This window comes from Pezoporus wallicus, unplaced genomic scaffold (genome assembly GCF_028554395.1).
Source record: "Pezoporus wallicus isolate ANWC-B61680 ecotype Strahan unplaced genomic scaffold, APGP_CSIRO_Pwel_v1 contig_229, whole genome shotgun sequence".
Taxonomy (NCBI): domain Eukaryota; kingdom Metazoa; phylum Chordata; class Aves; order Psittaciformes; family Psittacidae; genus Pezoporus; species Pezoporus wallicus.
The window spans coordinates 724023-739889 of record NW_026638360.1 but is presented as its reverse complement, the minus strand read 5'-3'; the positions used below and the strand labels follow the sequence as shown (position 1 = coordinate 739889).

Here is a 15867-nt window from a genome sequence, read left to right as displayed (position 1 = left end):
TCTCATTTTTCTCAGTAAGAAATGACAGAGCTAGATCCTGAAAGATGCTTGGGTCCCTACTGGTTTCATTGGATAGTCAGAGGGCTTCACTGCTCACAAGATGGAATATATGTACCCTATCTTCAAATTATGGGGTTCCTATCTTCCAGTATTCTGAATATAATCCATAAAGTAAAAAATCCTACTGGATTACAAAGTGAATTTGCACAAGATTCCTAGGCATTAATATGGGACAAAATGAATTATCATGGAATTTATACTATGTTATCTCATAGATGGTGAAGGACAAGTAACATGATGCATGGTATCTTCTGCCACCAATTGCTGCTGTTGTTGCAATGTTACTTTAATATATTGGCACAGCACAAGGACTAAAGAATTCCTCTTTCTTTTTTGCGTAACATAACCAACATGCAGAGGTCAATCCAGTTTCACACTGTGCCTGACAGAGTTGATGCTGTTGCGTGTTTAGTATGCCTGTTCTAGTCTCCAAGCTTCTGTCTCGATGTTTCATGATAGGTCTGAGCACCTACATAAGGAAAGAGACTTTCTAGAGAACTGCCCATGTTTAAAGCCGTTCTTCTGTATAAAACTGCGGGGCCCATATGACTGAAGGACACTCTAGACCTGATTCAGCTCCAAGTCAGCAAAGCGACTTCTTGTCACTTCCTGTGACTTGAGCAGGAGTTCAGAAAAATATCCCCAGATGATGTATTGTATAACAGTTTCAGCTAATCTGTCTTCCTTCATATACAAACTGGGCATGTATAGACTGTGTCCTTTTCAGCAGTGAAATGGGTGATGTGACACACTCAGGAGCTTGGCTTTGGGAGCATAGCAAAAAAGATATTGGGAACAATTTGTTAGAGTACTTGCCATTAATAGGGTTCTTTTGCTGTGAAGTGGCAATTTCAATCATTTTGAAATTTACACATAAATATACTAGTCTGTAACTCATGTAACATTTGAAATGTGGAAAAGAAATATAATTTCTAAAAATGCAGGAATGTAGGGGAAAAATGTATCTATTTTGAGGAATGTTTTCAGCATAACAAGTCTATTGGAATCTTTCAACCATAACATGTTATCCATTTCATAATCATATCTGGTTATACCAACTTCTTGTATAATAGCAACTATGATTTTTCAAATTATTAAAGTGATGCATTTTATAGGGTTTTAGCTGACTGATTTTAAATGAAGTATATTTATGTTAAGGAGTTTTTGCATAACTGTCACTAAGGAAATATTCAAAATAGATTTCCAGGTAAATGAAAGCAGCGGTAAAGCATCTCACCGATGAAAAGTTTCTCTTTCAGTGAGAGGCCACTTTAGAAGTACGTTGAGTAGACGCTAGCTCTGAAAATGACTTTTCTTATATGTTCTTGAAGTCAGATTATTTTTGGAGTCCTCTGTCCAAGTGTTCTGGTAACGCAGAAATGATGACCATGTATGAGACTTCTAGGCAGTCTGACAGAGATACAGTACTTCATCTCATTCGCTTTGTTCAGTGAATGAAAAACAATGCATATATACACATCTGTTTACACATATATAAGTTCTCATATATAATGTTGCACAGAAGGTGTATATATACTTGTAATAAATATGTGCACTTATATATAAACAAGGTGTGGATGTGAGTGGGTGAATATATAGAGACTTTGTCTCTTCATATGCTTTCTACACATTTAAAGTACTACTTCTTTAAAATGAAACCACTAGATTATGCATGTACAGTTAAATGATATAACAAGTCTGAACATAATAAACTCCCTTCACACACTGTTCACATTTTTTAATATGAAAAAATACAAACTTTCTGGATAACATTTTGCTCAGAGACAACCATTTTTCACATTAAAAACTAGACCTTGAAATTAAGTAATTCTAAGTTTAAATTCTGCATACGTGTCTGATTTTTTTAGGTGATAAGGGAGGAGGGTATATAGAAATATTTTCTATGGAACTTAGGAGTGTTTTTTTCTACAGAAGGGAAATACTTTAAATTAGAAACAATTTTTCAGTAATGGTGAGTTGTTTGTTATGCTGTGCTTCCTAATGTGGAACTTTTTCTGCAGAAAAGGTTAATTAGTTGGGAAATGAAATACATAAAACTATCATGAATGAGATGGTATTAAAGCCTTCCTTTTTCTGCCTGCCTCCTTGTCTTTTTCTAGAATAGACTCAGAAAGGGTAAAGGTGCCTGAGTAATTGGGCATTCCTTAGTAAACTGCACTGTCTTAATTCATACACACAGTGGGAAGTAAATGGATTGAATTTCCCTATAGAATATCACAAGCTTCATTTGGTCTTTAGTTTTGGGCTTTTCTGTTGGTTTGTTGTTTGGGGTTTGTTTTATGAGTGCAATTGCTCTTTAGTTAAACTTTCCTAAAGTTGTTTGGTAGGAATGTGTGCATGGAAATCATAGACTTTTCTGGTTGCTCCTCAGTAGGTTTTACTGAGAGCGTACCTTCTCACTCCACAAACTCCATTGCAGGAACTGATCAGAGGGAAGCAGGTAATCCATGTTAGCACATTGATCTTGATGCTCTATCTACACCGTCACAGTCCTAGAAAATATAGTATGTAGCCCTCTTTTTTACGTGTTCTATATAAAATAAACTTCATCACCTCACGTCATTGTCCTATGCCACTAACCTGGGACAAATCTCTACTAAATGTAACAAAAATGGTAAAATTATGGAAGCACTTATAGCCAAAAAGCACTTAACAGCAACAAAAGTTAGGTTAAAGTTGCCAGTGCTGATGCCTGCTGAGATTTACTTCAAAAGCTATATCTTTAAATGTACAGACATACAGAAACACAAATATATAAAAAAGTCAAATTTGCACACACACAAGCCCATGCAAAACACCATGTACTTAGTTTTCAGTCTTAAAATCTCTTGCCTTCACCTCCACTTCCTATCAAACTCCTTTCAGTTCTTTCCAAATCTCTGTATTTTTTGTCCTCTGTCATCAGTATTCACTAGCTGTAACAGTATTAAACAAGAAGAAACTATGAATTTTAGGTAAATATTAGGCAATTTGACAGCTTTTAACTCTTATGCATATTTTTAATACTCTGAAATCCTTCATTCCAAGTGTTATTCTCATCTGGCAGAGAAGCAGAAATAGGACTATATTTAATCACAATTCAGCTTGAATTTTGAATATTAAATATTCATAATTAAAGCTTCTAAACAATTTACAGAGCTAGTAATAATTACAGGAATTAATCTGTGAATTTCTTTAATTAAAAATAATTTTGGCAAATTATAACTTGCTCCTGAAAAGTTTAAAAATAGAATTTGAAACTAGGTTTTATACAACTCTGCTCAATGCCTCAAGCCCTTCGTTTTCTTCAGAGTATATGTGGCAGTTAAATTTTGATTGTAGCAAGATAATTTTTAGTTCAACACATTTTTGTTCTGTACTTTCATATATATGCAAAGTTAGGGGGAGATGGGAGGAAGTACTAAGACGTCTTATCATCATCTCTTTCTGACACATCTGGAGCAGAGCAAAATTTCAGTTTAATAGCAGCCTTGGAAAAGGGGCTTTTTACTTTACATATTTGCCTTTCATATATCTAAGCAGAAACGTATACTGCAATGAAAGGCTCAAGCCAATGGCATACATATATTTTGTGAGGTACCACTTGGACTAGTTGAAGCACATGACACTCCTGTTACTTCAGGATACATCCTTAAGAAACATTAACCAGTAATTCTAAAAAAACTGTGTTAAAAAGCCATACCGTGAAGGAAATATAACCCCTAATTTGACATTATTTATTTATTTATTTTTCCCCAAGAAAAGACCTTTCAATCTGGAATGTAATGAACTTGCAAAATTAGCCCAAACTCGTTCAACCTCTCAACTGTGTAATTTTGAGGTGTATGTGTACAGGAAAGCAGGAAATGTTCTTGAGCTTGTTATCAAGTGAGACAAGGTTAATTAGCAACTAGAATAGCTTTAGCATTTATTTCACTACATTTGTAAAATAGAATGTAGTGGTAAAATACACCAGTTCTTTTTAATTCCAATAGAAGATTTTCCTGTTTTAAGATAAGAAAGAAACTGTTGCTTTTCACATTTTAACTCATAATAAATGTATACTTAATATACAGGTTGGGGTTGTTTGTTTATTTTTTAAGGTTTATTGCTTCCCCAGATGTACATTTTCAGAACTGCAGTGATTGATTTTTCAAAGTTTCAGCACTCAAACTGACAACTGGATTTGATGCGCTCTATGCTAAGCAGGCTTCAGTATAAAAAGGATTTTCAAAGGTCTCATAATGTAGTGTCTCAGTACTTTGAAAATAAACCATTTAATTGATAATTAAATTAGAAAAGTACAGTACTGGGTGTTCACTTGTTTGAAGACAGGGTATGTGGAAATACTGTTTTCCATACAAAGGAAAAAGCAGAATTGTTAATTAAGATCCAGCTGAGAGTTAAATTTTGAACACACTTACACCTCTTCAGGTCACCAAGAAGACTATCTTGAGTTTCACGCTTTTCATGTTGCTTTGTAGTCTAGAATAACTTAATTTTTCCTTTTACTTACCTGTGTGTGTGTCCTGGGTTCAGCAGTAGCAGCCATTTTACTCCTTAGTAGCTGGTGCAGTGCTGTGTTTTTGAATTTCAGCCTGGGAACAATACTGATAACATCAATGTTTTTAGTTGTTCCTATGTAATGTTTACCCTGATCAAGGACTTTTCAGTCTCATGCTCTGCCAGTGAGGAGGCGCAAGGGAAGCCGTGGGGAAGCAGAGACAGGAGGACACCTGACCCAAACTAGCCAAAGGGGTATTCCATAACACGGCATGTCATGCCCAGTATAGAAACTGGGGGAAGTTACCCAGGAGGCTTAGATTGCTGCTCAGGTCAGGCTGGGTATCGATCAGCGGGTGGTGAGCAATTGCATTGTGCACTACTTGTGTTTATTGTTTTCTTTTCCTTTTTCCCCTTTTAGTTTTATATTCTCTCCCCTTGTTACATCCTCCTTCAGGAGCGGGGGGGGAGGGGGGGAGGGGGGGGGGGGAGGGGGAGATTGAGCGAGCAGCTGCATGGTTCTGGGTTACAGGCTGGGCTTAAACCATGGCACTGTAGTTTTAGGGAACCAAGTTCCACTTGCCACAGATTTCCACACAAATTCAAATTCTATCTTTGGTTTCTGTCACTATTGTGTGTTCAGGAAAAAACTCTATTTATAGATTGTAATGACTACTTATTTTTTAGTCCTAAAGACAAAGCTATAGTACAAATTCAAGCTAAACCCCAGATTTCAGTTAAAAGGAGGAATGCAAAAAAAACTAATAAGGTGAGTTAGTATTTCTGTATTCCTTTCTATATTTTCTACTTGGTGTTTATCTGCAATACTCTGTTACTTCATGTTCTTCAAAAATATAAGTGAAACATGATTTGTTTTTCTTCACCAAAACCAAAACATATTACAGCTCTGATTCCTTGATGATGAGCAATATTTGAAAACATTATAATAAAGAGATGCAGACCAAGATGCTACCTTACTGTAAAATATCTTAGATGAACTTGGGAAAAATGGTGTGTGTTTTCTTTCTGCCTTTTTTTTCTTCTCTCTCTATTCTGCAGAGCAGGGATTTCAAACGGCCTTTGGAAGAAAGTTGCTTTCTTTTGGTGCAGACACTGAATGCTGTGGATAGGTCTGTAATCCTGAGCCTGTGTTTGACAGCAGACTCTCATCCTGTCCACACTGAAGTCTGGAGTTAGAGAGGATAGGTGAGCTCAGCAGCAAAGAAAATAAGAAATTTGGTAGACAAATTTCTATTAAAGCATGGATTCTGCCTAAAGCATGCCTGCTGTCACCCCTATGCAATCTACCCACTGCTATGTCATACTGCTGCACTGTCAAAACTGAGCAAGAATTCACTGCAGACTTGTGGCCAAGCTCTGAAGTTATGTACTGCAGGCTCTTAGGGATGTGCAGCTTGAAGTCCAGTTTTCTTTTACATAGCGCAGTAGTGTTTCATGGAATGACAGGTTCTCAGTAACTCCTGAAACATGCCCCAAACGCAACCAAGTTCAAGCTAGCTACACAAGGAGCTTTAGCGCTTGCTGGCTTTTGGTCTACCAGGCACTGCAAATGCAGTTGCTAGGAACAAACAGCAGCCAGCCAGGGTATTGGGGTCCAGCAGGGACGATGGGTGCTGCAGGTGTCCAGAGCTGCATATGGCCTCTGCTACACCCTGGCAGCCCAGTTATATTAGTGGTTGTTCTTGCAGTTGTTATATCACTATATAGAAAAAACCTTTGCTGTCTAGTGAGCTGCATTATATCTTTATTGTTTTGTCATATAAGGAAGATCTGCTGGTCCACACTTTTGCAGTCACCTGCTGTAAATGAATGAAATCCAACCTTTAAGGTAAGTTTATAGTGTTTTATTTGTTTGTGACTCATGGTATTGGATAAGCATTGACATCCTTCCTAACGGAGTGGGGCCAGGCTGCCGTTCCTACCAGAGCTTTTACACACACATTTTGATACTCCAAGGTGCTTGGCTAATGAACGCCTTTAAATAAGGGAGCACTATTCTTCAGGTGAGTAACTTGTAACAATTACAAAGTGGTTCCCCACCATCTCCTCTACTACGGTCTTAAAAATCAGTGAGATTTTGAGAATTTTGAATCCCATTCTACTTTGATTTGGTTTAAAGGAAGAAATAAGGCCCTGAATCTCCTATGAGAAATGTATGGGCTAAGTAAACATAAACACCATCATTGTTGCTTTGAAGGTCTTTGCCACAGTGGTGTATTATGACCTTGCAGAGCCTTCTGTTTATTTATACATAGGAAAAAAAAAATAAACCCCTTATATATAAGTTTTCTGTGCAAATTTTGGGTCCTAAAGGCAGAATTTATGTGAAAATAAAAATCGTACTCTGTACTGTAATTTGAATTGTCAGTATTTCAAAATGTAAAGCAAGAAACTATAAAATTCGGCGTCTATGAATGCAGTTGCCTAGTCTTGCTAGTGCTCAGTGCTACAGTATGTCCTTTTTTATAGAACTATACAATCATTTAGGTTGGAAGAGATCTCAAGGTCATGTAGTCCAATCTCCTGCATCACAGAAGTCAAGCTTCTCTTTTTTTTTCCCGAAGAACTCCTAGATTAAGGATTGAGTTTATTGTTGTTAGGTGAAGCTATCCAACAGCTGTCTTCTATCCATGACGGAACAGATTTTCTACCCAAAATCCAGAGTGTTTTATCTCAGTTTGAAACCTGTCCTAACTTACAATCTGTTAAAAAAAAAAAAAAAAAAAAGGCTAAATGAAGATATATGTGTGAAATCCTCCTTTAGGTATTTTCAAATAAAAGGGATTTACTGAAGATCGCTGTGGTGGTTAATGTACTTACATTGGGTTTTGCAGTTAAGCTTTTCTGCTCTTACCCGTTTGATTTCCTTTTTCTGGTACACTCTTAATAAATATTACATGTACTGTATCAGAATTCAGGTAAGTGGCTTTCCTTGTATACAAAATAAATAAATATAAATTAAACTGCAGCATTCAACCTTTCATAGGATCCTTTGTAGGCTGGGAACAGCCACGGTTCTGTCTACACTCACCTCACAGCCTTATTCACAAGAACAGGCCACCAAATTTACTCCAAAGGAGAAAAGTGCACTCAAACTCCATTAGAAAAATTTTCACGCATTAAATCACTACAGAAACTCCCAGTATGCAACTGTTATTTCACTCACTTCCTCTCTGTAGACAATCATGAAGTGTAACCAGTATGCAGATGCCCACCTGAAATTGCAAAGTTGAGGCAGTAGATACTAAGGGAGTTTTAATGCATTGTTCTGTGATCAATATGCCTGACATTTAAGCAGCCCTGTTACTCCTCATCAGTGAAAGGAGAGATCAGTTGCAGCCCTGGCACTGTCAGCTCATCTCGTTGCTATGTGTGACAACCGCAAATTACTAATACTTTTCCCATTTTATCTCCTACGCTATTCTACCTTCCAATGAGTCTGTTCTTCTTCAATCAAGCAAAAGATAAACCCACAGATTTCTTTGCAGCTCAGGGTCTCATATAAGCCCTCACAAGGAGAAATTCATATTCATGTTTTGGATGCTGCAGCATATTGGACAATAAGTAGTAGCCCTCTGAATGGGGCAATTCACACAGTCAATGCTTCATGTAATAACATCAGCTATTGCAATAGCTGTTTATCAGAAGGCATATATATGACAAAAGGTGTATTCACCAAGTTAAAAAGCAGTGTCAATAATAGGAAAATACTCAAAGAAATTTACATAAGGTTTGGAAAATTTACCTTATACTGAAAGGCTTCAGAAGTTCTTGCTTAGTGCAGAGAAGGTTAAGGGAAGAGTTGATCGTGGATTATAAATATTCATCATGGAATAAAATATTGACCACTGGAGGCTAAGTAAACTGACAGACAGTAGAAAAACAAGACCTGTAGCTAAAAACTGAAGTTTAAAAACAATCAAATTGGGGCTAATATTCAGCTGTACAAAATCAAGGTTGTATTTTCCTGAAGCAGATTACCAAGGGAGTTATCAGTCTGTTGTTTTACAATTAAGATTGTATATGTGTTGAAAAGATATACTCTAGCTCACCTGCAAGTTATTGAACTTTATATCTCCCAGGTACATGGAGAGAACAATCTCTGCAGAAAACGTTGACAAAAATCTGTGGCTTGTTTAATACAGAATGCTCATGCCTGGTTTCAAAATCTTTGCAGTGACAAACAGCTAAAAATATCAGAATAAATATTAAAACATTTTAGAAAATGTACAGATTGCATCCTTTGCCTGCACTACCCTTTATTTGTCACATGGCAATATCAGAACAATGTCTATTCATGAGCATTATAACCCACAGGCTTAGAATACGGAAGGAGAGATGAAAAATACCAAGAGAGTAAAATGTATCTATCAACTCAGTACTATCTTTGTTATTAGCAATTTCTTTATACATGGCATTATTTAGTTTACTTTTTAAAACAAATGTATATTTGGTACAATGAAATATTCAAATGATACCCTTAACTTTTAGGTGAAGTTCCAATTCTTACATTTTGTATTTATTCTGTATTTCATTATTACAGGGTACTCGTTTCATTACACTGAATTACCTTGGTGCTGTAATGAAAACCATTAATTTTTTTACATCAGCATGAGTATAAACAAAAAGGAAGAAAAAAAAACACGTCATGCCACTCAAACTTGATTGCTTTTTTGATAGACTTAAAAAATCAGTGGATGAAGGATATGCAGAAGATACATTTGCATTTTAGTAAAGGATGATCATGCCTTTGAAAAACTTACAAAAAGCATCCACATTCACTAGAATATGATTGCTATTACATGGAGTAAGAAACAGATGAAAGACAATGAATAAAGTGAACTTTAATATGGGGTGAAGTGTACATGGATACTCAAAATATGCATTAAAATTCATTTTATTCAATGCATTCTGCCCTGATCTGGAAGCTGGAGTAAATAGCACAGATGAATTTGCAAATCACAGTTAGCTGGATGCAAATTTTAGTCAATCTGGATCAAAAGGGAAGTCTGCCTTTTGCCCCAGTTTTATGCATGGGTCATTATGTTACTGTGGCATCCAAACCAGAATCCAATAAATATAGTGTGGCTGAACTGTGATCTCTGAAAGAAAAAAAGAGAAACTAAACTGAACAACTATTATAAAATTTGCTTACTCAGTGATTCTCTAATGAATACCTAAATGATTCCATGTTTTCTGGCTTGAAATAAGTAAGTCTAGTATGTATTTTCCTCCTCTTTTTATGCGTCCCTAATGATTTATTAACAGAGGTAACCCTGTACACTGTAAAAAAAAAAGAGCATGAGACTGGTAAGTTTTGTCTGAGCTGGGCTGAGTATTTTGATAGGGGAATTAGATTCCCTGGCTTTTATAGGAGGACAAAGACAAGACTGTGACTTCCATAAGGATAAAATCTGCTTTACCTGTTTTGATTACTGAGGGAGGAGGTGGTCTCTGGTTCTATTTTCTCACTTTGAGTAAGAAATGCAGAAGTTGTAGCTATAGTGATGAGAGAGAGGGAAAGAAAGAGATTTGTTTCTTCACCTCTTTCCTCAACAGCAGAAAAAGCTGGAAAATGGCTATGGCTGTGGACCACAGATGAGGATGTGCTCTCCTCAAACAGGGTGACTCCAGGGACAACTTAATCCCAGTGGGGAGGAATGAAACTGCTACTACGGACATCATATTTCTCCCAGTAAAGACCAGAGGATGCTGTCCATAAACTGTTTGAAGTCCCTCCCTTTCACAGTCTCACTGAAGAGTCTAAAGCTTAGGACCCAGAGGGAAAAGCGAGTCTAGCAGCAGAAATATGAGGAAGTTTTACATGGCAGTTTTACTTGTCTCACCAATGAGTTTTTTCCCATATTAATTAACTGATAATTAGGCTGTTAAAATGTTAATTGGAATAATGATATATTTTTATTTCCATGTATGTGGTATCTTCCTTTTTGTCCAGAAAAAGATTTTGATGGAACTCTTGTTGCAGTATATGGCAGTTATGAAAGGGAGTTCATCCATGCATAAAAAAGAAAAAAGCATGTAATATGTTTAACATCAGACGTGTACAATATCACTGATGAAAGAATGTTTCAAGCATTTTATAACTGAATATTAGGCAGTAAATTTATATATTGAGAAACCCAAAACCAAAATAGAAATAGAACATTAATTCTGAAACCATTACAGAAATAGTTTTTGTTTTCAGCTTTAGCCTTGGTGCATTACCTCCATTCCTCGGTAGGCTTTCATCACAGAAAAACCAAACCAAAAACACAAAACAATCTAACAATAAGAACTTGTTCTTTTTTTTTCAATTTTCAGGGGTTTATGTTTTGAATCCTTGGAACTGCGAAGCAGTATGTGTGAAAATCTCTTAAGAAATACAAAGATACTGAACATAGATAATACAGGTATGTATGTGCAGTTTGATAGTGGGATCTTACACCATCCTGCTAATATACCAGTAAAATATAATTCATAGAAACCATATTACATGATCTTACTCATAATGACTAACCCATTGAAGATTATACGGCTTCTCACAAAGTAAGATACTTTGATTAAAAATGATTGATACACGTCTGATAGATAAACATACCTGATACTTTGAATTTCTTTCTGATAGGGTTAAAAGAGGTATTCAGTTTCAAGATTGCCTTAGGTCAGGTTTGCAGTTCTGATTCCCACTGGGTGTCATATTCTCTGAGTTATTTACTGAGTACAGTATTTTCTCAATATGATTACAGGATGCAGGATCTAGCCTTCTTTGCTCTTTCTTTAAACAGAATTTCTTGAGGGAGGCTGTGCTGGTGTTTCTACAAGGCTGAAGCATGTATGGAAATGAATCACTCAGTCTAAATTGTTCGGTTTGAAATACTATCTATTTCCCAAACTACTGGTTTGCCTCTTACTTGCTACTGCCTATATGCTCCAAGTGCTTCAAGGCATTTGGTTTTATTTCTATGGTGCTTACCAGATGTTTTTCTCAAGCTAAAAATTAACCAGCCTAGATTCACAAATGGCTATCAGGCAGTACGATCACTCAGCTATCTCAAGTTAAGCAATACCCATCCATTTTGCCATTTTAAAGTGACTTGCACTTCTCAACCAAAGATACTAAAAAATTTACTTCTCACCTTTTCTTTTTCTTCTGCTACACCCTAATTCTTACTGCTGCTGATAATGAAAAATGCAGCTAGTAGTATAAACAAGCATTTCCTTAGTGATTTGCATTGTCACAGGAAAAGTCACAAGATACTGAAATTTATAGAGCAATAAAAATATCACCTACCAATGTGTATTCCTTACATGTCCACCTACTTTTTAAATGTAAGGCTAATGGAACAACAAGGTTTTCTGTATCTTTCTGCCTGCAAGTTTTGTTTAAATAGTAAAAGAGAAATACATGCAATATTTCTGTCGCCCAGCACATCTTTATGTGAGCTATAGCATCAATCTGACCGCAGTGTCCAGGTGGGGCAGCACTTACTATGACTAGTAATAAGACCTACTAATTCTGAACATCTCAGTCACCACTTATATAATGCACAGTGAATTGAAGCATATTTTTGGCTGTGAAATATAAGACAGAGTGTACAAACCCTGTTAGGCGTAACCTTGACAGAGTTTTCACTCACTTAATACCATGGCAAAATTAATAAAAGGGGGGGGGAGGGGGGAGTAACTGCAGTCCTATTCACTGAGGAATAATAGATGATCTTTTCACACTGCTAATTTGCCCTGCTGCCTCCACTAACAGCCTCTGAATCCTACCTAATTGTACTCCTTCGTTCTTTTGCCAGAGTACATTGTCATGTCTGCTTCTTGGCTGTCTTTCTCACTCTGCACATTCACTGACAAATAATGAAAGGCTGAAGTATGAAGAAACGCAAACTGCATTAGAGGAAGTCTTCAGATAACTCAAATTAGCTAGTTAGCTGTGGAAATCTTTCCTTCTGCGTTATCCATTACTGAGGAACAAAAAGGTTTGTGCAGATATGGTCAAACTTAGTATTTATACAAAATGGCTAAGATTTTTATCTCTGTCACCTTTTCACAAAAGGAAACACTGACTTTTCCTCTTATCTCCTTCTGTTATTTCCAGACCTTTTTCTAAGGTAAGAAAGAAAAATGGATTATAACACATATAAACTTTGAGGATAGCTACATTTCTGTCTTCACATAAAGCTCTCAGTTCTCAAGGTTCATCCACTTATGCTCTCTACATGTCTGAAAACAGGACAGCTTCTCATCTGCGGCTGGAGTATCAAGGAATGAGCAAAAATTGGGGGTAGCATTTACTTTGGTAGTTTCAGGTCATTAATGGAAACTTTTCCATCATCTCTCTGATACTATAAAACAACTGAAAATATTCATAGAAAATGGTAATGTAGACACAGAAAAACTATATGCCTTCCACCTCTGTCTTTTGGAAACTTTGTGCAAATCCTATTCATAATGCATTTTAGTATTAGTATCTGCTGAACATGCTATCTGTTCAATATACCATCAGTATGTTCAATGATCAACACTTTTGGTCTTTTATTGTCTTCCAACACAGTCTGCGGGGCTGTCTTTCAACAAATTATCAGATTCAAATTATGAGACATACTTAATACATATTCATGCATGATTTTCTCAGGTTTATATTTTGTGTTATCTTTCTGCTATAGAAAAGAGCTATGTATCTGATTCAAGGTTATCACACACATTTATACAATTTGATGCACATACTAAGAATACCATAAATATTCCCCGCACAAATTATTCTGACCTCTGAAATAAGAATTTACATTTCATTCAGGAAGCCTAGAATAGTTTGTTTTCCATTGGTATATAAGTGAACACTTATGCTGATTTTCTATCATGGTTTCTATCCATTTTTTTTTTCTTCTATCCAGTTTTTCATGTTGTTCTGTTGTGACTTGTCTGTCAGTTATTTGTCATCAATATAATGTTTTAGTAATTGATTTCCAATGTGCAGCTAAAGCTGCAGCACAAAGGAAGTACTTGTATATCTAAATGAACCTGGAGAAAAGACAATGTGGTAAAAATACAATTGCAAAATTATTCTATAATTTTTCATACTACCGGGAAAATATCTAATCACATTCAACTATGTTACCACTGGATGTGGCCCTGAGCAACCCGATCCAGTTGAAGATGTTCCTGCTCATTGCAGGGTGGTTGGACTGGAAGATCTCTGAAGGTCCCTTCCAACCCAAACCTTTCTGTGATTCTATAACTTCTGAGCAGGAATTCCCCTGCTGCCCCAGCAGACCCCATCCTGGAACAGTTATTTTCTGCAGTCACTGGACAGGACCACAGCAGAGCAAATATCTAGGATATGCCCTGGAAGAAGTTGCAGTCTGAGGAGAACCCTATGAAGAAGCAGGCTCCTGGTGGGATAGAAGCTCACACAGAAGCATGTTTTCTGGCAGGGGCTATGGCCGCTGGAGGACCCATGCTGGAGCAGTCTGTTCCTGATGGATTACACCCCATGGAGAGGACCATGCTGGAGCAGTTATGGAAGAACTGAAGCCTGTTGGAAGGATCCATGTTGGATCAGTTCATGAATGACTTTTATTCTGTGGGTAGGACTCCATGCTGGAACCCAGGAACAGCATGAAGAGAAAGGAGCAGCAGAATCAAAGTGTTATGAACTTGCTACAGCCTCCATTCCCCATCCCCCTGCACCACTCAGGTAGGGAAGGGGGAGGCAGAAGAGCTGGGAACGAAAGAATGAAGTTGAGCCTGGGAAGAAGGAGGCGGTAGGGGTAAGGTGGTGTAGTTTTGTGTTTGTTTCTCACCATCCTAATCTGGTTTTAATGAGCAATAAATTGAATAAATCTTCCCAAAACTAAGTGTTTTACCCATGGTGATAATTGCTAAACAATCTCCTTGTTTTCCTCTTCACACATTAAGTTTTCCATGTTTCTTCCTCTTGTCAAGGAGTGTAAGTTAGAGTGCTGGGCGGGCATTTAACAGCCAGCCAAGGTCAACCCAACATGCTTTCAAAAGCAGTTAAAAATTACTGTCACTCAGAAACTTCTCTCTCCTTCTGAGGCCATAAACTCAGTATCCTTTTCAGACAATAAAAAATCCCCTTTCCTAAAATGTGGCAATATTATTTAAGGTGGATACAAGACTTCTGTATGCAAACTCCAGCTAACACATTAGAGTGCAGTATTTCCATTGGATTTTGACAAGTGTTCACAATATTCAGCTATCAGGAAATTTGAATCTGGTTTATGTACAAGTTTTTTCAAGGGTAAGAATAAGAGCATGATCCTTTTATCAAATATTTCTAACACTGCAGCTGGAAGAGTAACTGAAATAATAATGTGATTTTAATGCTTTTCTTCCTTTACCCTATGAGTAAAGGGGAACTGTTCAAGAACTAACTTTCACATTTTAATTCAGTATATTTGTGTGGTTATTGGAACAAACTTTCTAATGTATGAGTTCTTAAATTTGAAAATATTATGTTGGGGAGGTAGAAATCATTTACACAGAAATTACAGATTTTATAAAAGAAACTAGTTAATAAATTTGAAAAGTCACTGTAGGTTATGCTCAAAGCAATAGTTCTATAAACTTCAAGGTTTTCCCTATTATTATTGAAAGAACTGTCAACAGTGACTCAGTATTTTTATATTTCACTTATTACACACCACAACACTGTGTGATTAAACTTAAAATGAAGAAAATGTTTTTTGATTCATTTACAGTAAATTTAATCTTTGATTAACATTCCAGAAGGAGGAAAAACAAATGAACATGCTATAAATCATGCTAATGATGATCATAATGATAATTGAGAATGTTCTTAGAATAGATAATATAATGAAGGCATCAAGACTTTATGTAGATATTCCCCCCTGTAGGTTTTGTAACAGGCTGAAGATTCTTTAACTTATTTTTGAAGAATTGGATTGGATTTTAAAACCTGACAGAAAAAAAGGAAAATATTCCCTTGCAAATTGTTAATTTACATTAATTATGATGCTGCTTTGTTCCTTGCCTCTGTCTGCATATGTACTTTCATTTTCCTGGCCACTAGGCTTTGCATTTACTAATGATATATCTTCCCACATTGGTTGAAAAAAATCTAACAGCCTGAACCTCTCCTTTTCATTTAATTTTAGGCTCCTTTATTTTATTTGCTACTGTCTGTAAATTGTGGTCACAGCTGAATAATCACTCTGAAGTTACCAGCAACAGATGTGGAGCTAGTATTCCAAGCAGAGGAAAAGAGAAACTGTATGGGGATTTCAGTTTAAT

General features: G+C 36.4%; 1 long non-coding RNA gene across 1 annotated transcript; it reads left to right on the top strand.

Moving 5' to 3' along the window:
* Positions 1 to 9692: 9692 nt before the first annotated feature.
* LOC130599743 (uncharacterized) lies at positions 9693 to 14319 on the top strand. Its single transcript, XR_008972296.1, has 2 exons — positions 9693 to 9794; positions 14025 to 14319. It is a non-coding gene; the product is annotated as an uncharacterized LOC130599743 (long non-coding RNA).
* Positions 14320 to 15867: the final 1548 nt, after the last annotated feature.